A 24,956-nucleotide genomic window follows, 5' to 3' on the forward strand; every position below is an offset into this window, starting at 1 on the left:
GCTAGCCCTCCTGAACCTACAATTCTACCACTGGGCGGCAACAGCCGAGCGAGTAAGGGGATGGATCCAGGAGCCAGAAGCCGAGTGGGTGCGTGCGGAGGAAGCCTCCTGCATGGGGACCTCCCTCCGGGCCCTCGCCACGGCAGCACTCCCATCCCCACCCAAAAAACACTCCAGCAGCCCAGTGGTGACAGCCACCCTCCAATCCTGGAACCAACTGCGGCAGCAATTTGGCCTGAACAAAATGTCGGACAAGGCTCCCATCTGCAACAACCATAGGTTCACACCAGCACTGACTGACGCCACCTTCAAAAGGTGGAGGCAGGACGGGGGGACACTGACAGTCAGGGACCTATACACGGACGGCAGGATCGCAACACTGGATGAACTGACAGAGAAATTTCGACTAGCTGGGGGGAACGAGCTACGGTACCTGCAGCTCAAAAACGTCTTACGAAAGGAGACAAGGATGTACCCACAACCGCCACGACATACACTACTGGAAGACCTACTGGACGCAAGTATCCTAGAGAAAGGGAACTGTAGCGACATGTATGACCGACTGGTAGAAAAGGACAACACCGTACTGGACGCAACAAGAATTAAATGGGAGGATGACCTGGGGATTGAGATAGGGTGGGGACTCTGGAGCGAAGCACTGCATAGGGTCAACTCCACCTCCACGTGCGCAAGGCTCAGCCTGACGCAACTAAAAGTGGTACATAGAGCCCACTTAACGAGAAACCGTATGAGTAGGTTCTTCCCGGAGGTGGAGGACAGATGTGAACGGTGCCAAAGAGGCCCGGCCAACCACGCCCACATGTTCTGGTCTTGCCCCAGACTTGTGGAGTACTGGACAGCCTTCTTCGAGGCTATGTCCAAAGTGGTGGGGGTGAGGGTGGAGCCATGCCCGATAGTGGCGGTCTTCGGGGTTTCAGACCAGCCAGATCTATTCCTGGGGAGGAGGGCGGACGCCCTTGCCTTTGCCTCCCCGATCACCCGCCGTAGAATCCTGTTTGGCTGGCGGTCAGCAGCACCGCCCAGAGCTGCAGACTGGCTGTCCGACCTCTCGGAATCTCTCCAAATGGAGAAAATCAAATTCGCCATCCGAGGGTCAGACGACGGCTTCCACAGAACGTGGGAGCCATTCATGCAACTGTTCCGGGACCTGTTTGTGGCCAACATACAAGAGGAAGAATAGTCGGGTGGCAAGAATCAGGGGAAAATGGATGGGAATCGGGGGAAGGTAGCCGGAGGGGGGGCTACGGGTTAATGGCCACTTATTGGGTGCCCCCACAGCAAGGTTGCCAGGTATCCCTTGCTAGATGTATGCAGGCTCGGGGCTGAGTTTTTTAAAGCCCTTGCTTCCAGCTGGATCATCTAGTTCCACCAATGGCGCTCCTCTGCAGCGTGTTCACTGGCGGTGTGGTTGACGAACAACGCAAAATGCCATTGACATCGGTGGGACTAGAGGCTCCCACCGCCAACTACCACACCCTTGGTGTGGGTTGGGGTTCCTCCTGTTTGGGCACACTGTGCCCAATGGAGGCATTTCCAACCACCCCCCACCCCCCCGCCCCCAACCTCTCCCATCACTCCATTCCAGTTTAAAGGGCCATCCAGGCTGGCAAAGCTCCCGCCTTCCCAATCTCCACTTCGCCCCCTCGCCAGGGCCTGCTTGATCGATAGCTTTTGGAGCAGGACGTTCTTCATTACAGAGGCAGAAGGCACCGCTTCAGTTGCCTGCTGACTGTAAAATCTGGTTGGTGCTTCCTGGACCAGTAGCTACAGACGCGCCAACTTTGTCTGGTGGGCTGGGTAATTGGAACAGGCCTTCTAACCCCGAAAGCCTGTTCTATCATTCAGTGAGATGCTGGTTGATTTGTACCTTAATTCCATACAGCTGCCTTGGCTCCATATCCCTTAATACCGTAGGCAAGCAAAAATCTATCAGATTCAAAATTTTAAATAATTAATTGAACTAACATTTAGGTGAAGAGGTGTTTGCGAGATTCTGTCCTCAATGGCCAAAGCTGATTTTAAGGTTAAGTCCCATTGTCCTCGACTCCCCCATCAATGGAACATGTTTTTCTCGATTTAGCCTATCAATTTATTTCAAAGACCTAGAAGCCCGCTCCTAAATCTTCATATATTCCAGGGAGCACAAGCCGAACATGTGTAATTTTTCCTCATGATTACAGAATCACAAAAGGAGGCCATTTGGCCCTTCATGTCTTGCACTGGCTCTCTGTTGTTCATAAGATATGCAGAATGAGGCCATGCGGCCCATCGAGTATGTTCCGCCATTCTATCATGACTGTAGGAGCACGTTACCTGATGCCACTCTCCACCTTCTTCCCAAAGTCCTGTATATTCTTCCTTTCCAGATAACAATCAAAATCCCTCTTTAATGTCTCGTTTGAACCTGTTTTCGCCACACCGTAAGGCAGTGCATTTCAGATTCTGCTCACTAATCTACCTTGAAACTTTTGTGATGTTCTATTGAAACTGTGCTGCAGGCGTTCAAGGCCAATATATTCTTGAGGTGCCGTGCTCAGCAATAACTTTCCTGATCTAATGGCCACACACCATTCATGACCCGGATGTTTGAGAAGTTTTCGAATGAAAGAACTTTCCACCAAATAATGAACCTTTAATTTTAATATTACACATTTCCTACCCTCGAGGTGGCCTCATGTCCCACCACAGCTTTTGATTAATCTGACAAGGCAATGATTGCTCTCAGCTTTGACTGGAATCTCTTGAAGGCTGCTCCCACCCACCAGGGTGACAAGAAGGCACGTTGGCTAATTTGTGGCAGAGTGAGTCTCAATTATTTGCAGTGTGTGACTGGAGCAGGGTGAGACCTGGGAAGCTAAATCCACTGGTAACTGACTTGAGTCTGTGTTAAATGTCTGCCAAGACAATGACAGGCTGATGTGTTTGTAGTTGGCTGATGGATGTGTCAGTCTGTTGCTTCTGGGCTGAGCCGACATTAGTATGCATGCTTGTTAGTTTCAGATACTGATGGGGTCTCTCAGGAAAAATCAGTTACATGACACAGGTCCCGTGCTTGACTCGCAGCTGACGACTGGAACATTTCGCAAATCACTTGGACAATAACGCCCATAGATAGCAATTAATTTTCTTTCTTTTTTTCACTGATGATTTAACTATCTGTTTAATGCAAGGCACATATTTGCAGCCTGGTATACCATGCCACAATATATAATGGTTTAAATAGAACCTGTGTCCTTGTACTTACTACGGGAAGGATAGAATTGAAAAGCAAAGAATCATGCTAAACTTGTATGGGACCTTGGCTAGACCACACTTGAAGAATGGCGTACAATTCTAGTCGCTATCTTTTAAAAAGATACAGAGGGGCTTCAGAAGTAATTTACAAGGATGGTAGCAGAAATGTCAGAGTACAGCTATCGGGGGAGGATGAGCAGGCTGAGTCTCTTGAAAGGAGGAATGGAGGGATGACCTAATAAGAGCTCTTTAAAATCCTGAAAGGTTCCGATAGAGTAGAGACTAAGGCGCAAACCCTTCCAGTAAATTAATACTCATCTTCTCCTGCAGTAGTGTGCCACTTTTATCAACACAAGTGGACTTTGCTAACCCAAAAAATAAACTTTATGATGATAAATATAATATATAAATATTATAGTGATAAATATCTTCTCATTTTAAATTGAAACCTACCACACTTACAGCATGGAGAATATGATAGGAGAGCAGAGTACTACAGATCGCTGGAAATCTGAACCATAAATAGGAAATGCTGTAAATACTCAGCAGAAATACTCCACATCTGTGGAGAGAGAAACACAGTCAACGCTTCAGGTCCATGATCTGCTCTAGTTCTGACGAAGGGTCACTGACCTCTTGTCACTAACCCTGCACAGATACTGCTGGACTGCTTGGCATTTCCAACACTTCCCCATTCCGTCAAATAATCCCTTTTGCAGCCCTCTAAAAAGTGACCAGACTTGTGTAAGTCACTCGTTCCTCTTCAACGAGAAACCCTACAGCAACTGCCTGAGCAAAAAAATTATACATGAATTTCAAAATAAAAAAACAAGTTAAGGTACGAAGGAAACATAAACAACAAAGCAATAAATTGCTAATTTTAAAAAGGAAAAGTTAATTAAAATTACCATTTTCATGACAGTGGGCTGCAGCGCACCAATTACTGGAATATTGGACTTTTTAAGGAATACGTGTGTTTTTTAAAGAAATACAAGTGACTGCACTGACCAAAAACTGAGTTAGACTAAAGTGACTACTTTCTGTAAAATTCTTATGTGGATTACATTGACAGACCTTCCTGGGAGGTCATGGAATTTCATACCTGAAGAGGTGTCAACGTCCACTTTAAACAGAGACAATTGAAACAAAGATAAATTGACGTTAATCTACCATGTTGTGGAGATAATGGACTACACCCCATTGGACATCCAAAAATACTCATCTCCTGGTGATTCATACCTTAGAATGTGTAAAATGTTCTGAGATTAATACTAGATACATGACTATTTCCCCTCCTGGGAATCCACAGAGAAAATGGGTTAAAAGTAGCTGACAATCAATGAGAGAAGGAAAAATCAGAAGAATGAACACTCTCTCTCTCTCTTGCTGGAAGCAGCAAGCAGGAAAAATCTGGGACCAGACAACAAGCGTCTCCAGCAGACTGCGAATCAGCCAATGTCATCTGTACCAAAATCACCCAACTAACAGCTGCAACGCGCCACCATCTACGCCTCATGGATAAGCCAAGGACTGATTTGAATATTTAAAAAAACTTTTGTTTGTACTTTTCATATGTTTTATTTCTGACATGTTTCAGTGTGTGTGTGTGTGTTTTCTTTATTTTTTCCTGGGTTTTAGTAATTAATAAACTTCCTCGTTCTTTGACTCAAGAGGCTGCTAATTTGGTTCCTTATCATAAGTACAAATATTTCAAATGGGAAAAGGAATCCATGGGAAAAGATTGGAATCTCATACACCCATATGCATGCACTCCAGCACACACTGGGTGGAATTCTCCATTCCTGAGGCTAAGTGCCGGCGGCAACGGAGAATCCACGGGTGATTCACGGCAAGAAAATTGGCGCGGACCCCTCACCGATTCTGCTACTGGTGAGGGCTAGTATCAGCGCCGCGTGGAACACTCGCGGGTCACATGGTAAATGGCCGGAGAATCGCCAGGTTCTGCGCTGCGCATGTGCAGGCCTGACGAGCAGCATTGGTTGCGCTAGAACACATGGCACTGGCCGTGCTGTAACCCTAATCTGTCCACCTGATTCCACAGCCCACCTCCTGGCCAGCCCCCACAATTACCCCCTGCCCGAGCAGAAGCTCCCCGGCCAGCGGTACAGATCCCAGACGAATGTGGTGCCGTTGGACACTGTCCGCAGTTGACACGCCATGTTCTCAACTGCTGGGACCATATGTGACCCGCGCCATCAGGAAATCGCCCATCGGGGGTGGAGCATCGCGGGTTGGCCAGCTAATGATGCGCTAACGGCCTTGCGACTGCGCGCGCTGCGCGTCCCGATGATTCCGATTTGGATGGGGCGGAGCATTGCAATCCAGCGTCAAACTGCGCCAGCCCCGAATCGGTGCCCGTCTTTGGAGAATCCCGCCCACAGCCTCTCTCCCTCACACACACAGGGCAGGATTCTCCGATCGCCAACGCCAAAATTGCGTTCGCCGATCGGCCGGAGAATCAACGTTGCCGCCTAAATCAGGGACGGCGGCGCTTTCGCGATGCTCCGCCCCCTCCAAAGCAGCTTGCTGTAGGAGCACGCCACACACCGTATGGACGGCCTCAGGATGTTACCTGAAGCCCTCCCCCCAATGCACCGCCCTCGACCGGCCGAGTTCTCGACGGCGTGGGTCTCTCATGCTATTATTTGTCGGGAGCGCAGTGTGGCGGCTGCGGACTGAGTCCAGCTCCGCCACAATCAGGGACAGCCGATCCGTGGGCTGGGGGGGCTTTGGCAGGACCTGACCAAAGGGGGGCCACTACTTGGCAGGCCGGGTCCGCCCACGGCTGGCATATGTTGCATGGCCGGGTGCTCTACACTGCTTGCCTGCTAGCCCCCCACCAAACAGAGGATCGGTGGCCGTTTTGTGCCGATTTTGTGGTGGTAAAACACCACCATCCCCACGTCAGTGTCAGGGCATAGCCTGAGAATCAGAGAATCCAGTCTACACACACACACACACCCCTTGTCTATTACCGTAAAAACCCATCTGATTCACTACTGTCCTTTAGGGAAGGAAATATATCGTCCTTACCTGGCCTGGCCTACATGTGACTCCAGACCCACAGCAATGTGGTTGACTCTTAATTGCCCCTCAGGGATGGTGACCCAGCCACACATCCCATGGACAGCTTTAGTTAAAAATCCTAAATTTCTCAGGTTTCCCTTCCTATCTCTGCCCCCTCGTCCTTCCTAATATCCTGGAGACACTACAATGGTCCTTTCTTATTATTTTGATATCCTTTCTATTTGAGGGTGTTCAAATGCTCCCCCTCTTGCTCTTGCACTCTTACTCTCCCCCCTCTCTCGTGCCTTCTCATTATCTCCCCCCTTCTTCCTCGTTCCCTCTCACTCCTTTCCCCCTTTCACGCTTTCCCGCATCTTTCCCTCAATCTCCTCCTCAATCTCCCCCTCTGCCTAGAAAGATGATGACATTTCTGTGAAGCAGGCATTATGAAACTCAGGGGCGCAACCCGCGCGTGGGTCGTGGGCGGTTGGCGGAATGGTCACGGAGTCGTTCGTCGCGGCATTCCCGATCACACAAATCCGCTTGTAAGAACCACAGCAGCCGGTTTTTAATAATACCGGCTGCAAGCGGCCTTCAAAATGGCCAGGAACAGATAAAAAATATTTGGCCACACTGCGCATGCATGCCTGGGTCGGCATGCACACTGATGATCGGGCATGCATGCGCAGTGCGGCCGCGTTTTTTTTTAATATGGGTGCAGCCTTTTTTTCTCAAGCTCGGGGAGCCAAAGGGACCCAAAACCATTTCCTCCATTTTTGTCAGCAACAAACAAGGTAAGAGAAAATGGTGGGTCGCGCAGGTCGGCCGGCATGGACCGTGAAGGTCGGCCGGCCTGGGCCACGAAGGTCGGCCGGCGTGGGCCGCAAAGGTCGGCCGGCGTGGGCCGCAAAGGTCGGCCGGCCTGGGCCGCGAAGGTCGGCCGGCGTGGGCCGCGAAGGTCGGCCGGCGTGGGCCGCGAAGGTCGGCCGGCCTGGGCTGCAAAGGTCGGCCGGCGTGGGCCGCGAAGGTCGGCCGGCCTGGGTTGCGAAGGTCGGCCGGCGTGGGTCTCAAAGGTTGGCCGGTTGGTAAAAATGGGTCCCCAGAAAAAAAGTTTGAAAAACACTGCTGTAACGTGATCAGCCGTGAACATCTCCAACAATGACAATGTGGCACAAAGCAGCACCAACTAATTTGTTATGCGTGACATCTCAGCAATTTACTCTCAACACCCACTGCCCCCCCATAAACCAACCAAATTACCTACAGCTGTCATGATAAGGGCGACCAGGTAGAGAGAATTAGCACAGTCACAGCAAAGAGATCATTCTGATCAAGACATTAAAAAAAGGTGTTGGACTCAAATACTTCACTGCCAGAATATGTGGCGCAGCTGGAGGCCAATCAGCCCATCGTGGCTGTGGTACTTCTGTGAAACCACTGTCTAGTTAGTCCTTCTCCGCCTCATTTCCCCCAGATCCCTGCTAATTTTACCTCTTCAAATATATATATCAATATAAATCAAAAATACAATGATTTCCTACAAAGCGTTTCTAAAAGTTTCCTTACCCCCACAACTATCAGCGTTTTGTCTCAGTCTAATATGTAATTTTGAGAGGTCTTTACAAATCAGCATCTTACGATGCATTAATCACACAACTAGTTTGACACAGCTGTTCCCGCTCGAGCACTGTATGGAAATCTATTAACAGAAGTTGTACTGTTGCAATAGATAACAGCTTTGAGCTTTAACATTAACTTTACATTCAGTCATGGATTACAAAAGTTCAAATGAGGAACATTAGTAAAATTCCATATTTTATCCATTATGAGCTTGATCTGCAACCCTGCCACTGGCATCTTGTCTCAAGCTCTCCTGCTTTCATTGACTTTGCACCAATAAATGTACCAATTTCAAAATCCTGATCCTTGTGTAAAAGTACTTTCACTGCCCGGTGCCATTCAATATTTTACAGGAGAACAGAAAGTGCTGGAAATACTCAGCAGGCCTGGAAGGAAGCACAGTTAACATTTCCGATCAATGAACTTTGATCAGTATTTTACAAGCCTGATCTCGTGTCCTTTTATTTTCTTTGGCCCAATGAAAATAGGTTCAACTTTATGAATGCGTCCTCAATGCTCAAATCCATCATTCTATCGGAACATTACAGTTCCCTGAACTCCCTCCAATACACCAATGTCCTTATGAAGGTTATGCACCTGAACCACACCAGGATAGATTTTCAACTTGCCACCCAACCTGGTGATGTGGTTTGGACACCCATTGGAGAAATTGCCTGGTTTTCAGCCTGATTGAAATGATGTGTGCAATGGGACCCTCAGGCTTGACCAAATCGCTGCTTTATGATTTAAAAGTACATGCAATAAAAAGGATCAGTAGAGTAGGTGTCATAAGGAACATGACCCTTCGGTCAGGCTAGGATAGGTGGTTGACTGATCGGTGGTAAAACTGTGATAAACCGTTGACTGACTTCTGGGTCTTGCTAGGATAAGCAGATGACTGGACAATGAAGTAAATTTTCAGGCTCGATAAAAGCAAAAAGGGTGTTGTTTGTGATAAAGGACATTCCCTGACTTCATCTATAATTGCAGACATGCAAAATTAGACGTGTGAGATGAGAACAATGTGAGTCAATGATGAATTATTAATAATAATATAATAATAATAGCATATTGTCACAAGCAGGCTTCAATGAAGTTACTGTGAAAAACTCCTAGTCGCCACATTCCGGCGCCTGTTCGGGGAGGTTGGAACTAGAATTGAAGCCACGCTGCTGGTCTTGTTCTGCATTACAAGCCAGCTGTCTTTGCCCACTGTGCTAAACCAGCACCTTACCAGGATGGCCTAAATATATGGAAGAATCAGCAAATGGCTCAGCACCTTTGTTAAATGTTTAATAATCGCACTGTAATCCTTGCGGAACTTTTAAAAGGAAATTAAATGGGATTAAAATATTTAATATAATGGGCCAGGACCGACAAGCTCTGAGGTTTGTACCCAAGAGGTAACCAAGAAGCTGCGCTGGAGAAGCCCCGAAGGAGCCCAGGCAAGGGTTGATTGGCAATTGGCCAGGAAGTTCAAACTCCCTCTAAACAATTACCCTGCACTGGGAACCGTCCAGGATCTGGATAGACTGGTGGGTTAGAACCACCAGGAACACAATTACAATATGTTGGGTGTCTAAGGACAGATGGCAGGATGAGGGTGTGTGGTTGGTGAGGATACAACCACTATTCTGTGGAAGGTGGGGTGATCCCCAAGCACAGTAACGGTGAAGATGAGATGCTGATTGGGTGGAGGGGGCGGGGGGAGCAGATGGTCAGGGAGTGAATATAATCATGGGTTGACCCCAGGGAAATACACTACGGGGAAGGGTGCACATACGAAGAACAATACAGCACAGGAACAAACCCTTCAGCCGTCCAAACCATGCGCCGACTGTGGTACCTGCTAAGCTGGAACTACATAGGGTAGTGAATGTAACAATTGCTCTGAGTAGTCGGGGTCAGTCGTTGAGTTGTGCGTCAGGTCCACAGTGTAGTATGGGTTGGTGGTCTCTTACCTGTGGGGGGAAAAGATGGTTCAGCGTGAGTGCTGATGATGAAGGTGCTCTCAGAGTGAGAGGCGAGGGACAGTTTGAATTGCAAATTACATGCAGGGAGGAGAAGAAGGGATAGGGAGATGACGCACAGAAATTGTGTACCATGCTTATTGGGAGGCATGCAATTGTCATCATCTGGACACCTCAGAATGTTTGCTCTCCACACACCTCAGAACACTACGCTCCACAGCTGTTTCTGTAATACCCCCATGGGAGGTTCATCCATGGAATCATCTACCTCCCCTGGTCGCCAGACCCACGTCTGCTGGTTGCTTGCGTTCATTGGGTTCAGGGTTACCGTATCCTAGTCTTCGAATCGTTGGGCTACTCTGACCACTGTCTGGTGTGGTCCCGTGTCCAATAGGGGGACTGGGGAGTGTGAGTCGTTGTGGGGCAGTTGCATTGCCGGTGGTAACTGCTTTGTGAAGGTGTCAATGATAAACAGTACATCCTTAAATCCATTTATGCATGGTGGGGGTGGGCCAATGTAATCCACATGGGGATTTGTCCAGGGACCTTCCACAGGACGGGTGTGTCCTATATGTCCCCTCCTGGTGTCACTGTCGGGAATATTCTGGTCGCCAATGAAGTAGTCCTCAATGTAATAAGTGACATCCTTCTTTAGTTCAGGGCACCAACATAATTAATGGTGGTCCGTAGTGGTCTCCATGCCCTGGTGTCCGTGTTCTTTATCGGATTGGTATATGAGCTGGTTTCGGTCCTGGGTATCATTCCCACCTTGAAATGAATCCATCCTGTATGGTCAGGATGTAAACTTAGTCAATCACGCACACATACAGGTTGGACTTTAAACTAACACACATGAATGACCAACTTAACTTCCAGGTGACTGGCATGTGCAGAGCAGATGTGCCGTCATTTGGCAGTGCTGGATGTCTGTCACTGGTCGTCAGTGTCCCCGGCTCTTGTCCCTCTGTGGATGGCGTGGATGGTCCCTGTCTTGTTATGCTCTTGGCGTAGCAGACTTGCATCGTCTGCTGCTGGTTGCTCAGAGGAGGTTGCTTGACCCTCATGGTCTTGTTCATGCAAGGATTGCGCTTTGGAGTCTTGCATTGCTTCTATCGTGGAGGCTGTCCACGAGCTCGCTGTGGAGGCTTGTGTCACTGGAGTCACTTCTTTTGTGGAGACGTGCAGTTGTCTCGCTGTCGAGTCTTTCATCGCTTCCTGTGTAGAAGCTGGGACCCTTAGCGGTGCATGGACCACTCTCTATGTGTCAGCAGGCCGCTTTCTGTGGACTTGTACCGCTATTTGTCTCTTGGTGTCAGGCCACAGCATAATCCTGCATGCACGAGTCGGGATGTCATATATGCTGGGCTGAAGATCCTCAAATCCGAAGAACACATCCGCGTCTGTGTCGGAGTTGGTACCGGGGTCGCCATCTCGAATGATGAAACCTTCGTCTGAGTCATAGTCTTCTAGGACCATATCATCACTTTTTGTGTCGGAGCTGGCATTGGGCTCGTAATGTCCAAAGAAATAAACGTCGGAGTCGTAGTCTTCAAGGACTGTATCATCTCTTTGGGCGGTGCTAACTGCTTGTTGCAGGGTTCTGCGGAGGTTACTTTCATCTACTGGTTGAATTTCAGGCATTGTGCTGTCATTCCAGGTGAAAGAATCAGGTTTTACGGCTTTAAGAAGTTTTTTTTGTGTTTTGGGACATTTCCCCTTTAGGTGAGCGTGGTCCGGGGCCTCTGACGTCACGAAGCGTGTGACGTCGGTCGTAGGAAGCGATTGCGCATGCGCATATCGCTGTCCCTGTACTGGGTGCCTTTTTTGCAATTGTACATACAACAATTCGCGAGAAGCCGTGCATGCGCAAACGGACCTTCCCGTTCTGTGCGCTTCTCGCACAACCGCGCATGTGCAGTACCTTTACAAAGATGGCCACCGATAAAAATTGTCGTTCTCTGCTCCGGGATCTCGGCCTTGTGGTAAGTACTGGTGCCTCTCTTACGGTTTTCTGTTGGTTTGATTGTGTTTTCCTCGCAGTATTTACTGAATTTGTCCAGGACTGCCTGGAAGTCGCTCTTGTTTTGCCCTTTGGAGAACTTGAATGTTTTAAAGACTTCTTCTGCTCTGGCACCGGCGATGGTGAGCAGAAGCTCTGTCTTTTCAGCATCGGCCACGTCTTGTAGGTCGGCTGCTACCAGGAAGATCTCAAACCTTTGCCTGAATACACGCCAGTTTTCACTGAGATTGCCTTGGTACCTGAGCTGCTGCGGAACTGGAATCCCGAACATCGTCTTGCCTGGCTGTTGTTGCTGGTTGTCACTGCTTGCTGAGTTGTAACTATATGGATTGAAACAGTCACTCAACTGGTACCATGTCTTGTTATGCTCTTGGCGTAGCATAAGCGGCTTCCTTGATGTTCACTCTGACAAAGGAAGGTTCAGACATGGAGATAACTTCAACACGTTTATTGAACTATTTACAATTCTCCTACTCAGATTCGCCACTACTGTTAATCCTTCTAGAGCTACTCAGACTGACGAACCAGTCTGCTACAATCCACGTGGTGGGTGTGATATTGAATCAACTCTGTGTCTGTACTCACTGAGTGTCTCCACTGGAAAGAGAAAGATTATGTGTGCTGTGTCCTTTATATATGGGTTGGTGTAATGCCCCCCTGTGGTAGTGTCACCTCTGTGTGTATCGTGAATGCCCATTGGTCGTGTACTATCCTACTGACCTATTGGTTGAGTGTCCGTGTGTCATGTTTCTGGTACTCCCTCTAGTGTCTAGCTAGTCTACGTGTACTTACATTAACCCCTTGTGTATCTACAGTGATACAGTCCCTTCCTTGGCTGGTGCAGGTATCACCGTTATCGTGAGTTGTCGAGTGAGCGGGTGGTGGGCTGCGCAGCACCTTTTATCCCTTACAGGCTTTGCATGCTTTTGGGTGGTCCCAGGTAGATGTCCAATTGAACATAGAACATACAGTGCAGAAGGAGGCCATTCGGCCCATCGAGTCTGCACCAACCCACTTAAGCCCTCACTTTCACCCTGTCCTCATCACCCCATAACCCTTCTTAACCTTTTTGGTCACTAAGGGGAATTTATCATGGCCAATCCACCTAACCTGCACGTCTTTGGACTGTGGGAGGGAACCGGAGCACCCGGAGGAAACCCACGCAGACACGGAGAGAACATGCAGACTCCGCACAGACAGTGACCCAGTGGGGAATTGAACCTGGGACCCTGGTGCTGTGAAACCACAGTGCTCTCCACTTGTACTACCATGCTGCCCAATAGATCGATCAGGCCTCTATCAACCTGATCGATCTCAACCAATTGGTGCTGGACATCTCGATGGCAGGGTGGGTCCCAATTGGCCATGGCCGTTAGTGCCTGAGGCACGTAGGCTTTCCCAAATAAGGAAACCGATGCCACCAAGTCTGCCACATATTTTTAGTTTCTACCTGGAGCCCATTGTCCCAGGATGGCCTTTCAACGGCCTTTTCCCTGTGTCAGTTTCTGCCAGGTGGGGGCTGCAGCCCTTGTATATTTGTATGTATTGTGTCTGTGTTCATCAATTTCCTATTGATTTGTGCGGGCGGCCATTTTGGATATGTACACCACTCACGCTCACCCCTCACCCCCAGCCTGTTACCCGCCGGTGTCCCCAGTACTGGCGCACATCCCTGCAGCCAGGGGCACCGTTGGCTGGCACTGCCCTTACTGAGTGTGGCCCTGAGTGGTCCCCCAGTGGGTGGCTGCTGGTTGGGTAGGTATTTGTTGCTGAGGGGGGGGGGGGGGGGGTCGGCACTGTGACCGGGGGGGGGGGGCACCCACACATCCAGTGTCACTGTGTAGAACCAGGGGCCGGGGTGGGTGGTTAGGGGTGTTCAGCATGATGGCGATCGGTGCCTGGACACTGCCCCAGTCCCGTGGGGGGGCACCCCGGCTGCTAGGCCCACGCTCCGCCCCCTCCTTCACCCCCCCCCCCCCCCACAGCCCTGGTAGGGGCTTCACCGCCGCAGCCGGCATGGACGGTGTCCAGGCCGGCAGCCCGCAGTCACTCCACGCCAGTTGCTACCGCCGCTCGCTCGCTCAGCAGCCAGGACGCCTAAGTTGGGAACTCGGCCCATCGGAGGCGGTGAATTGTGGAGGCCCTGGAGCATCGGGTGTCAGGCCCGCTAATCATATCACTGCTGTACCTTTAGCCCACGCGGTGAGCAATGTGTCAAACCGGCGCCTACCGCGATTTCGCAGTCGGAAGCTATTCTCCAGCCAATCACGTTTCACAATTTTGGCATCGGCAAACGTAGAATCTCGCCTGCTGTATGTGTCGAACCTTTTCATGGTGTATCATAAAATCAAAGACCATTATCTGATCATCCCTCAGTTTGCTCTTTTCATAGAATAATAGAATACCTACAGTGTGGAAGGATTTTTTATTTTTATTTTTATTTTTATTTTTACTTTATTTTTACTTTATTTTTATTTTTACTTTATCACTTATTGTCACACGTAGGCTTCAATGAAGTTACTGTGAAAAGCCCCTAGTCGCCACATTCCGGCACCTGTTCGGGGAGGCCGGTACGGGAATAGAACCCGCGCTGCTGGCATTGTTCTGTATTACAAGCCAGCTATTTAGCCCACTGTGCTAAACCAGCCCATTGTGCCTGTACCGACCTTCCGAAGGAGCACCCCACCTGCCGTACCCCCGTGACCCCAACTAACCTTTGGATACTAAGGGGCAATTTAGCCAATCCACCTAACTTGCACATCTTTGGACTGTCTTTGGGAGGGAATTGGAGCACCCGGAGGAATCCCATGCAGACATGGGAAGAACACGCAAACTCCACGTAGACAGTCCCTCAAGGTGGGAATCGAACTGAGGTCCCTGGCGCTGTGAGGCAACACTGTTAACCAGTGCCACCGTGTCGCCCCTTAGTTTTCAAACAAACATCAAATATACTGTGACACTTAAATAATCCCCGTCACTCTAATGAACCCACCCAGATACCAGAAGTAATTTTAACTAAAAAGAAGTAACCAGGAATAAATTGTCTAATAAAAGTAAAATGATAGATGCTTCAATTCGGGTTTAATTCACTGATGCCCCTTTTCTCCAATCATTTTTGCTCCTGTTTTTATGTGACTTAATTTTACTGGTTTGAAACAATAACCCATTGTTTATCTCCTTCAGTTGACATCCTTGCCCAAACTCCCTGCATTTCTGGAGCTTGCCCAATTACAATTCTACAGCTGACAGTCAAAGAACAAAGAGGAAGAAAATTACAGCACAGGAACAGGCCCTTCGGCCCTCCCAGCCTGAGCTAATCCAGATCCTTTATCTAAACCTGTTGCCACCATTCTTACATCTGAAAAATGAATGAACATCAACAGGTTTTTTTGTTGATGTGGACACTTACAGAAGAACCTCACCCTTTCAACGCTCGGGTATTCTCACGTTGGCACAGCAAGACTGCACAGGGCTAAGAGCAGGTAAGAGTCTCTGACTGATAACAGCTAACATTGTACAGAGTGGTTACGTGGCTCAATCATTCACTAAGAGGAACTAGCCTCCATGTAATATACGTTTCAATTCTCTTTTCCACCTTTCACCTATTTTGGGATCGGATGTTTCTGGTGCACAAATGCACCCAGTTGAGATCGGTCAGCCACAGACATTTAAGGATGGTGAAGGATGATCATAGGCTGGACAGTAGGATGGAAAATGCAAAGCAAAAAAATTGACGTTGAGAAGGTGAAAATCAAATATATAGCACATAGAAGCAGAAAGCTAATATCAAAACCTGCACCTGAATTATTAATAGGAAAGTTCGAAATAGCATAATGGAAAGTTAAATTTTAGAAGATTTAAGCAGACAGGGCCGAGATAAGGGTTGGAGAATATATATAATTAAACTCTTAACTGCTAAAGTGATAAATCTGGATGGAAAGAGAAAATTGGAAAAAGAAATTACGAAGAAATCTGCAGAGGGGGTCTGAAAGGGATTTACAAATACAAATGCTTTGTTTTACACAGGCATTGTGGAGAGGCAACAGAGTAAACGTTTCAGATCAATGACGTCTCAGCTCTGATGAAGGATTATTCATTTGAAATATTAATTCTGTTTCTATCTCCACAGATCCTGTCTGATGTGCTGAGTATCCATCATTTCCTGTTGGTATTTCAGATTTCCAGCATTTGCAGCGTTTCGCGTTTGCTAATACGCTTTGTATTATAACAGTAAGAAGTCTTACAACACCAGGTTAAAGCCCAACAGGTTTGTTTCAAACACTAGCTTTCGGAGCACTGCTCCTTCCTCAGGTGAATGAAGAGGTATGAATGAATGAATGAAGAGGTGAATGAAGAATGACCTCTTCATTCACCTAAGGAAGGAGCAGTGCTCCGAAAGTTAGTGTTTGAAACAAATATGTTGGACTTTAACCTGGTGTTATAAGACTTCTTACTGTGCTCACCCCAGTCCAACGCCGGCATTTCCACATCATTGTATTATAACCCCCACGTGACCCACTGGGACGAGCCGATGAATTTCGCCCTGAGCCTCGTGGAATACAAGCTCCCCCGCTAATAGACAGAGGTCCGTCAGTGGGATAGTTAACTCAGGACCTTAAAATCCGGCTCAGGTAGGAGCCGAGCTGCAGAGTAGCCGCGAGTGGGACTGGAACTGTTATCTGTAAATACTTTACTTTTGGTAATAAACCATTCATTTGACTCTCCGTTCTGGACTCCTCTGTAACTACTAAACTTTGTTTAACTTTGAGGAGGATATGCGATGGATTTTATTTACTCTCTCTCAGTGGGAAACATGGCAGAGATTCCCGGTGATGGGAACACGTCCCATGATTAAGTTGGAGGAGGGATTCAGCCCAAAGGGAAAACTCGCTGCTTCGCAGCAGGTTGCCAATTAGTTTTGTTACTGAGCCAATCGATGCCAATTATCTCTCTGCCCACTGGAATTTACTGGTGGCACAGGGATAACGTCAAGTGGCAGGGCTTTCCTCTGCCTACAGACGGGGTGTCCCCCCTCCCAAGGGACTGGGAAAGTGACCAGGCACCGACCGCCATCATGCTGAATACCCCTGACCACCTGCCCACCAGGTGAACAGAACAACCTCGGCTCCCATGCACTAATGCTCATTCATTTTTTAAAAATGTTTTTATTCTCCTTTTTCACATTTTCTTCAAAATTTACCCCCACCAATAAACAGTAAACGGTAAGGGATACAATGTTAAACCCCTTATTAACAACAACGATCCCATCCTCCCACCAACCCCCACACAACAGCCCGCATGACAATATAAGCATCAAATTTTTAAAAAACAAAAAAGGAATCAGGAATTGCCCATGGTCACCATTAACACCCCTGCCCCCCAACCACCCTCACCCCCCGCTAATATTCAAGGCCATCCAATCCCCGAAAGTGGACAATGAATGACACCCATGAATTGTAAACCCCCCTCCCAGACTCCTCCCTCCCCCCCACTTCCTCTCAAAAGCACCTCATCCAGTATAGGTCCCTTCCCTTAACTTCTCACCCTGGCTTGGTTCACCATAACCTATTCTACCAGGCTCTTATGGCCCGCAGCCCCTCCCCCCACCTCACTCCCGTTCACTGGCCAGCTTAAACCAGCCAGTGCGGAGGCCCCCTACCGGGTCTCCTTCCCCCCTGCCCGGTCCCAAAGACAAAGAAATTCCCTTTAACACCCAACCCCAGCATAACACACAAGCCCCAAAGAACCATTATTGCAAAGGAAAGTCCCGACTTACATTGTCCAGATAGACAGCGTCGACTCATTTAGTACATACAACAACATGCAGTGAAAATATAACGCTACATACAGCTACATACTATCCTACCAACCCCCTACCCTCAGTGCAAGACATTTCTCAATTCTGCCACAGCCCTTCTGCCTTCGCAAAAAAACGCTAATGCTCATTCATGGTCAGCATCCGTCAGTCTGTTCACTCTCCAAAATTGAAAACAATACAGGTACTGTCTGGCTATAGGGTACCTGGCAACTCATGGAGAAAATAGAAATTGAGCACAAAATATTCACTATCCAAAACTCCTCAATCGCTGTTCTACTAAATAAGTACAAGAGACGTCAGCCCGAATATTGAACTACCTGAGGATGGGTTACAGAAGCTTTGGCAGAAAATTTCCCCAGTTCATTAACTGTACAGGCAGTACCAGACGACACGGGAATGTTACGATTTTTAAAGCACACGTCTGCAGTTCAACATCTCCTGTAGTAGAAGATTAGAGCTTGTTTTCAAGAAGGCAATTTAATGAGAGCAAAATCAGTATTTCCAACCCACAGGGGTTTTGTGGGAAACAGCTTTGGACTAACACGTATATTAGAATGCTTCAAGGGAATATCAGAATTAGGAGCTGATGGTAGAGAGCTAGGTGGTATACATCTTAATTTCCAAAAATCATTTGATAAGATACCCCACAAGAGACTTCTTGCTAAAATGGAACTGTTGGGATAAAGGAGGATCTTGTAAACTGGCTCACTAATAGGTATCTATGAACTGTGATCAATGACAGTGTTTCTAATTAGACAACTGTGGCCAGCAGTCTTGCACGATAGGCAAATAATGGCTACTCTCTCTGATGTATATAAATAATCCAGTTTAAGCTACAGAAACTCAAATGCCTAAATTTGCAGTTAATACAAGACTGAAATGTAGAATGTTCTAAAGGGAGAGATAATGGCGCGATTCAATGAAAATAATTCTCTGTCCAGTTTTGGGCGTGTTTAACAGGATCTTTCTCGGCACCTGGAGCGCTGAAAAAGACTATTCAAAGGCACTTTCATTTTTTTAGGCCTCAGCGAGGAACCTGGCACTCGGGCACCTCGTCACTGCCTGGCTTGCACCATGGCAGTGACCCTGCCATCCTGCACCAGGACACCATGGCAGTGTCAGGGTGGCACTTCCAGGGTGCCAGGTTGGCAGTGCCAAGGTGCCTGGGTGACAGAGGGAGTGTCTGGATACCACTCTGCCCTGTCCCAGACCACCTGGACATCTACTACTGCCTGGGACAAACCCCCAGGTGCCATTACGATGGTCCACATTTATGAAAACCAGTATTAAATTGCACCTTGGCAAGATCTCCAAGGCAAAGTCTCCTAATGGCTCATTTAAATATTTAAGAAGTCTTACAACACCAGGTTAAAATCCAACAGATTTGTTTCGACTCACTAGCTTTCGGAGCACAGCTCCTTCCTCAGGTGGGGATTCACTAATAGGTATCAATGGCGCTCCGAAATCTAGTGATTCGAAACAAACCTGTTGGACTTTAACCTGGTGTAAGACTTCTTACTGTGCTCACCCCAGTCTAACGCTGGCATCGCCACATCATAAATATTTAAATATGTTGAAAATATATTTAAAAATTTAAATATGCTGATATTGATCGTGACATCTCAAGAGGTTTGGATGAATCTCGCGAGACATCTCGAGTGGCGCGAATCTCACGAGATTCAACGGCCTCATCACGACACCAAGCCGGGCGTGTCTCAGCAGGTAAGTCACAAACACCATTTGCGACTGAGAAATACAGCCAGGGCATAATTAAATCAAAAATCAATTTGCTAATTAAAATTTGGCTTCTAGACACTTCAAAATTTAGATTGACAATATCCAAAATCCCAATTAATCAGATATTATCTTTACAGGTTCTGCCCTGGAAAGTTAATTCCGCAGCTTCCATTTTCAAGTGAGGGATAAGCAGCTTCTCAAAGTGCACACTGTCAGGCCACGTTATAAAGATCTAAGGTGTGCAACTTAAAAAAAATATAGGGGGCGCGATTCTCCGCAAATGCGGAGAGTCGTAAAGGCTGCCGTGAAATTGGCCGTGTTTCACGGCAGCCTCCGCGCCCCCTCCAGGGACCCGATTCTCCCCCCCGGGCGGGGCTAGCAGCGCGGCCCCGTGAAGCACGGCATCGCGGGCTTAGCGACAGTCGCTAAGCGCACGTGCCAAGCATCACGGCGGCTGACGCACACGATGACATCAGCCGCGCATGCGCGGGTTGGACGGCTCCAACCCGCGCATGCGCGGATGACATCATCACGCATATGCGTCAAACCTGCGCATGCGCGGGCCGTCATGCCCCTCAGCCGCCGCGCGGACTTATCCTGCAGGGCAGCGGAGGAACAAATAGTGCGCGGGTATCGGACCCGCTGCCCGCGATCGGTGCCCACCGATCGCAGGCCCATGCCACCCTTGGCACGGCCGCACCACGGCAGTGCCAATCGGTGCCATGGTTGTCCGGGACGGCACTTTGCGGCCGTTTTCACGAACGGTGAGAGCAGGTGTGTTTGCGTTCGTGAAACGGCCGTAAAGGCCTGGGAACTCGGCCCATTGGCCTGGGGATAATCGCTGTTCGCCGTAAAAAAACGGCGTGCAGCGATTCGTGCCGTGGGGTGGCCGTGGGGGGGGGGGGGGGGGGGGGGGGAATAGCGGGAGGTCGGGAAAAATGTCGTGAAGGCCCTCCCGCTATTCTCTGACCCGTCGTGGGCAGCGGAGAATCGCGCCCGTAATCTTTATTGTTACATTAACACTGCAATGAAGTTACTGTGAAAAGCCCCTAGCCTCCACATTCCGGCGCCTGTTCGGGTACAGAGAGGGAGAATTCAGAGTGTCCGAATTACCTAACAGCACGTCTTTTGGGACTTGGGGGAGGAAACCGGAGCACCCGGAGGAAACCCACACAGTTACGGGGAGAAAGTGCAGACTCCGCACAGACAGTGACCCAAGCTGGGAATCGAACCTGGGACCCTGGCTCTGTGAAGCAACATTGCCAACCTCTGTGCTACCATGCTGCTCAACTTTAACAATGTTCGACTCACTGCCTACGTAAATGGAGCCCAACATCTATTTCAGGCTGCTTTTACAAATGAAATCACAATTGAGTGGGACAGACGTTTTGTACGTGTGCTGCCATGAGGTTTTTTGCTGGATCTGTTGAAACTGGCACTGAAAGGGAAATGACACCAATTCATACCTGAACATAGAGTGCTCCTTCTTGCCTTGCATTAAAACTGCAGGCTGTTGCCACTCTTCCTCATCAGTGTTCCCTCTAACTTGTGTGGGAGCATATGTCCACACAGCAATCAAGAACGTGCCATGCAGAGAACAAACATACTACACACAAAGATCCTTTTTAAGATGTGTGTATGTGTAGCCATGTGTCAATCTTAAAGGGAGCTCACAGTGTGGCATTTCCCATTGAATCTATCCCACACTGCTGGGAAATCCACGGCAGGCGTTGCGCTGTCGGTGGGAGCAGTAGATTCCGCCGGCATGAACAACTGGAAACCTCACCCAATATTAGCGATCCACCAGTCTTCTGGCACGACAGGTTTTGTGAATGAACTGTTAAATATGTGTAAAATTGCCTCGGCTATCTCTTCTGTACATTCTTTTAAAGATTCAATCCATCCGGATCAGGGGCGAAATTCTCCGACCCCACGCAGGGTTGGAGGCGTATGGGGGGGTTGCGGCGTTGGGGGGGTTGGGGGGGTTGTGGCGTTGGGGGGGGGTTGCGGCGTTGGGGGGGTTGGGGGGGTTGCGGCGTTGGGGGTTTGCGGTGTTGGGGGCGGGGGTTGCAGCGTTTGATGGTGGGGGGTTGCGGCGTGGGGAGGGTTGCGGCGTTGGGGGGGTTGCGGCGTTGGGGGGGGTTGCGGCGTTGGGGGGTTGCGGCGTTGGGGGCGGGGGTTGCGGCGTTGAGAGAGAGGGGCGGCGTTGGAGGGGGGTAGGGGTGGTGGGGAGGGGGGTAGGGGTGGTGGGGGAGGGGGGTAGGGGTGGTGGGGAGGGGGGTAGGGGTGGTGGGGAGGGGGTAGGGGGGGGGGGGGAGGGGGGGAGGGGTGGTGGGGAGGGGTGGTGGGGAGAGGGGTAGGGGTGGTGGGGAGGGGGTAGGGGTGTTGGAGGGGGTAGGGGCATTGGAAGGGGGTAGGGATGTTGAGGGGGGGTTGGGGTAGGGGGTTGGGGTAGGGGGCAGCGGTGTGCAGAGGGGGGGGCAGCGGTGTGCAGAGGGGGGGGCAGCGGTGTGCAGAGGGGGACGACGGTGCGTTGGCCCCGGGCATCCGTTGCCCCCCCTCTGCACGCCGCTGCCCCCTCCCTCTGCACACCGCTGCCCCCTCCCTCTGCACGCCGCTGCCCCCTACCCCAACCCCCCTCACCACCCCTACCCTCCTCCAACGCTCCTACCCCCCTCACCACCCCTACCCCCTCCAATGCCCCTACCCCCCTCCCCACCACCCCTACCCCCTCCAACGCTCCTACCCCCCTCACCACCACCCCTACCCCCCCCTCCAACGCCGCCCCCCCTTTCTCTCAACGCCGGTACCCCCCCCCTCTCCTCTGAACGCAGGTACCCCCCCCTCTCTCCTCTCCTCTCAACTCAACGCCGCAACCCCCCCCCTCTCTCTCTCCTCTCAATGCCGCAACCCCCCCCCCAAAACGCCGGGTCTCCCCCCCCCCCCAAAACGCCGGGTCTCCCCCCCCCAAACGCCGGATCTCCTCTCCCCCCCAAATGCCGGGTCTCCACCCCCCCCCAAAATGCCGGGTCTCCCCCCCCCCCAAAAAAAACGCCGGGTCTCCCCCTCCAAAACGCCGAGTCCCCCCCCAAAACGCCGAGTCCCCCCCCCCAAAACGCCGAGTCCCCCCCCCAAAACGCCGAGTCCCCCCCCCAAAACGCCGAGTCTCCCCCCAAAACGCCGAGTCTCCCCGCCCCAAAACGCTGAGTCTCCCCCCCCCCCCCAAAACGCCGAGTCCCCCCCCAAAACGCCGAGTCTCCCCCCCCAAAACGCCGAGTCTCCCCCCCAAAACGCCGAGTCTCCCCCCCCCCAAAACGCCGAGTCCCCCCCAAAACGCCGAGTCCCCCCCAACACGCCGAGTCTCCCCCCAAAACGCCGAGTCTCCCCCCCCAACACGCCGAGTCTCCCCCCCCAAAACGCCGAGTCTCCCCCCCCCAAAACGCCGAGTCTCCCCCCCCCAAAACACCGAGTCTCCCCCTCCACCCACCAAAACGCCGAGTCTCCCCCCCTCCCCACCACACAAACGCCGGGACTCGCCACTTCCGCAGCGGGTGAAACTGACGCGTATCGCGTCAGTCCGCTGCTGGCCCTTTCGGGAACGGAGATTAACGGCTTAAAAGAAGGCCCCGACGCCGGAGCCATCCGCACCGCTTTTGCCCGCCGATTTTATCTTGTCCCATCCCATTGGGGCAGCACGGTAGCATGGTGGTTAGCATAAATGCTTCACAGCTCCAGGGTCCCAGGTTCGATTCCCGGCTGGGTCACTGTCTGTGTGGAGTCTGCACGTCCTCCCCCTGTGTGCGTGGGTTTCCTCCGGGTGCTCCGGTTTCCTCCCACAGTCCAAAGATGTGCGTGTTAGGTGGATTGGCCATGCTAAATTGCCCGTAGTGTCCTAATAAAAGTAAGGTTAAGGGGGGGTTGTTGGGTTACGGGTATAGGGTGGATACGTGGGTTTGAGTAGGGTGATCATGGCTCGGCACAACATTGAGGGCCGAAGGGCCTGTTCTGTGCTGTACTGTTCTATGTTCTATGTTCTATCCCTTAACGGCCCTCTTCCTGTCCCTGTTTTATGTGTCTGTAGAATATTTTGTGTTGATTTGTTTCCCTTGATAATTTAATTTCATAGTTTACCTTTATAATTCTTTGTGTTTGATTTCACTCCTATTCAGTTCATATTATCTCTCATCATGCTCTCCCTTGCTGTTTATATACTTATTGAATGCTTCATTTCTTACCTCCAATTTTTTCCTCATATCTTTATTCACCCATGGTATCTCTTTTGAGTCTATTTTGTTCTTGCCTTTTCAGTGGCACATATTTTTCCTGGACTTAGTTGAACACATTTTTAAGTGTTCCCATTTGCTATTCTGTATCACTGCTTGCCAGTATTATTGTCCATTTTATTTTTCCAAATTCTGTTCTCACTCAACAACATCAGCTTTTCCCTGAGGTATTACCCTTGTCTTTGTCATTCTCATGTCCCGCACAATCATTATCCTAAACTGCATTATATTTTGATCACCATTGTCTCGATGATACCCTATTTTTACATTTCTTGGCTGTTCTGATTCATAGAATCACGTAGGGTATATGACACATAAACAGGCCATTTGGGGAGTCAGTCCATGCTGGCGGTTATGGTCCACTCAAGCTTCCACTATCTTTCCTCATCTAAACCCATCAATATAACATTCTATTCCCTTCTTCCTCATATGCTTATCTAGCTTTCCCTTAAATGCATTATTCACTTCAACCACTCCCTGTGGCATTCACACCATTTGCTCTGAATTCTGCTTTGGATTTCTTGGTAGCCATCTCATATTGATGGACACGATAGTTATGCTTTGCCCCACAAGAGGAAATAGTCCCTCTGCATCCACCCTATTAAAACCTTTCACAATTTCAAAGACCCCTATCAGGGGTGCGATCGACCCGAATGGTAACAGAGTCACGTAGGGTGCTCGGAGCACAGAGATATCCAACTATCTAACACCCATCCAGGTAGATTGGGACCTCAGCGGAGAACGTGAGTCCGAGGTTGCATTTCGCCCCGTTCCCTGCACTGGGGAGCTCCTCTCACCGGAATTCCGCATTGCAGGGAGAGATTGGGACACCATTCGTGCCCCTGACTGGCAACCACACCCCCCACCCCCTCTGCCTCAACTCATGTTTAAGGGGGTCCACGGCTCCCCCGCACCCTCCACACCCAAGCTACTTGGCACCTTTGCAGTGCCCCTACCACTGCCACTTGGGCACCTTAACAGTGCCAGGCTGGCACCCATGTGGCAGTGCCAATATGCCATGCTGGCAGTGCAAGGATGGTATCAACAGTGTCGGGTGCAACCCTGCCCAGAAGGCAAGCACCTGGGGGCCTCCGATCCCCATGAGTGCCATTCCATCTGATCCCCGTTTGTGGGGACCAGCACTGAATGGCGCTTGCCCGAGTTCCCAAAGACGAGAGGGTTAGCTCGTGGGATCGCGTTAGATCTCGGGAGGCATGGGGAGCCGG

General features: G+C 50.0%; 1 long non-coding RNA gene across 1 annotated transcript in view; it reads left to right on the plus strand.

Moving 5' to 3' along the window:
* The window catches only part of LOC119977283, a 30,610-nt gene extending 14,456 nt beyond the window's left edge, over positions 1-16,154 (plus strand). The window contains exons 2-3 of the long non-coding RNA XR_005463154.1: positions 15,076-15,374; positions 16,022-16,154. This is a non-coding gene — a long non-coding RNA (uncharacterized LOC119977283). The remainder of the gene's footprint in view (positions 1-15,075; positions 15,375-16,021) is intronic.
* The last annotated feature ends 8,802 nt before the right edge of the window (positions 16,155-24,956 follow it).

The sequence above is a fragment of the Scyliorhinus canicula genome, chromosome 1 (genome assembly GCF_902713615.1).
Source record: "Scyliorhinus canicula chromosome 1, sScyCan1.1, whole genome shotgun sequence".
Lineage (NCBI taxonomy): Eukaryota > Metazoa > Chordata > Chondrichthyes > Carcharhiniformes > Scyliorhinidae > Scyliorhinus > Scyliorhinus canicula.